General features: G+C 42.1%; 1 pseudogene; it reads left to right on the top strand.

Moving 5' to 3' along the window:
• The first annotated feature begins 541 nt into the window (after positions 1-541).
• Positions 542-2,309, top strand: part of LOC105526806 — a 22,387-nt pseudogene continuing 20,619 nt past the window's right edge.

Below are 2,309 nucleotides of genomic sequence, written 5' to 3' on the forward strand. Positions count from 1 at the left end.
GAATGGAAGGTCAACCTCGACAATCCTATTTGAGCCCAGGAAGCCCAACCTGCATCTCGGGAAGCATCTGGGGGGCTATAGGAGACGGGCTGGCAGAAGAACAATCCAAAAGGGTTCCTGAGAAAGAAAGACAGGACTCACAAACTGACATTCAACATCAAGTATCAAACTGCAGAAATGAGCCCAGGGCGTAATGTGATGGAGGACTCAGGATATTAGGAGAAGTCACTGTAAAAGTTAACGCCAAGTTAGTTAAAGTGAATAGTTTCAAGTTCAGGCCGTTGGCTGTAAGCCTGGCAAAAATGAAGGTTTTAGAGGGCTTTTTTAAAAAAGTTTAATTTTGAAATAATTTTAGACTTAGAGAAAAGTTATAAAAACATTACAGAGTTCTCGATCTTTGACTCAATTTCTCCTTATGTCAGCATCTTACAGAAACAAAGTTCTATTATCAAAATCAGTTTTGCTGTGTTTTTAATTCTATGTTGGCTGTGTGTTGAGAGTTCGTAACAGCTGCCATTTACCTTTGCACAGGACAGACGAGATGGGTAAGGTGAGTCCCAATAATATGTAGAGACATCGGAGTAGACCAAATGACAGCAAGGGATTGGTCTCAAGTGATATTTCCTGGTGAAAATTGTACTATGGTGGTATAGACTGAACATTCATGCCCCGCCTCCAAATTAATATTCTGAAACCTTATCACCAAGGTGACAGTATTAGCAGGTGGGGCCTTTGGGGTGTTTGGATTACTGGCCTTATAAAGGAGTCCCCAGAGAGCCGCCTCCTTCCATCATGTGACAACAGAGCATGAAGGTGTAATCTAACAACTAAGAAGTTGGATTCACCAGACACTACATCTGCTGGCATCTTGAACTGTAAGAGATAAATTTCTGTTGTATCTACGCCACCCAGCTTATGCTATTTTGTTACAGCAGCTAAACAGGCTGACATATGGAAAAGAAAATTCTCTATTCCAGACTATGAAAATGAGATGAAAGAAGAGGATGGAAGAGAGAGAGAGAGCAAGTCCATAGTCGCATCCCTCAGAAGACAGTGGAGAAGAAAGCAGATGTGTGGTGATGATGTAGCAGGACAAGCTGCAGACAAAACCCCTCAGACACCGAGTTAAAGAAGGAAGCGGTTTATTCATCCGGGAGCATCGGCAAGACTACTGTCTCAAGAGCTGAGCTCCCCAAGTCAGCAATTTCTGTCCCTTTTAAGGGCTCACAACTCTAAGGCAGTCCACTTGAGGGAGTCATAATCGATTGAGCAAGCAGCAGGTACTTGACTGGGGGCTGCATGCACCAGTAATTAGATCGGAACAGAACAGGACAAGGATTTTCACAGTGCTTATCTATACAATGTCTGTAATCTATAGATAACATAACCAATTAGGTCAGGGGTCGATCTTTAACTCCCAGGCCCAGGGTGCGGTGCCGGGCTGTCTGCTTGAGCATTTCATTTCTGCCTTTTAGTTTTTACTTCTTCTGTCTTTGGAAGCAGAAACTGGGCATAAGACAGTATGAGGGGTGGACTCCTCCCTTAATGACAATGGGACTTGTATCTTACAAATCACGGCCAGAAAACCAAGATTCAGATTCATTTTCTCAGGATTTTCCTAAGTAGGTTTAATGAGTCTTAAACAGGAGGAAAACCATTGATTCCTGCCATGTCTGCGCTTTTAACCTCTGGTGCTTAACACTTTTGGTGAGCTCCTTCCACATACCCTGAGCCAGTGAGCTGAGGTAATGGTGTAATTAGCATTCACACAGTGGCTTTCAAAGAGAACCCAGCAGAAAGTATTCAAGTTAGACTTTCCAGTAGCTGGACTGCTTATCAGCGATGACTCAGTGGAAAAGGAATGGTTTTTCAAAGAACAACCACGGTTAACAGCATGAGATTCTTTTGAAAGCACAGTGACTTGAGTACAATATAGGCTGCTAGAGACAGACTTGAAAAGGGAGGAAACTTACTAAAACACTGGTGTCCTGGTGGTTAGCATGCATGGAAGCTTTTCTATCTGGATATGTGACTGAGAAACTTTGCTAAGGAATGGTGGGAATTGGAGAAAAGGTTATTTGAAAAACTTCTGCAAATATAAAATGGAAGTAAAAACCTAACATTGTGTTTTCATAGGATTTTTGAGCAGGAATATGCCATTTATTCTTTTATGTCTTTAACAAACTGCCAGGTTCACATTCTTGGTATATAGCTATGTGTTAAGACTGACAGGTCCTCACAAGGAACAGCTGATTCCAGTTAAGCAGGTTACAAAGGGGTCGGTTTTTTACTTGGCATCATTTTCTCCT

The sequence above is a fragment of the Colobus angolensis genome, unplaced genomic scaffold, assembly GCF_000951035.1.
Source record: "Colobus angolensis palliatus isolate OR3802 unplaced genomic scaffold, Cang.pa_1.0 Scaffold6, whole genome shotgun sequence".
NCBI classification, from domain to species: domain Eukaryota; kingdom Metazoa; phylum Chordata; class Mammalia; order Primates; family Cercopithecidae; genus Colobus; species Colobus angolensis.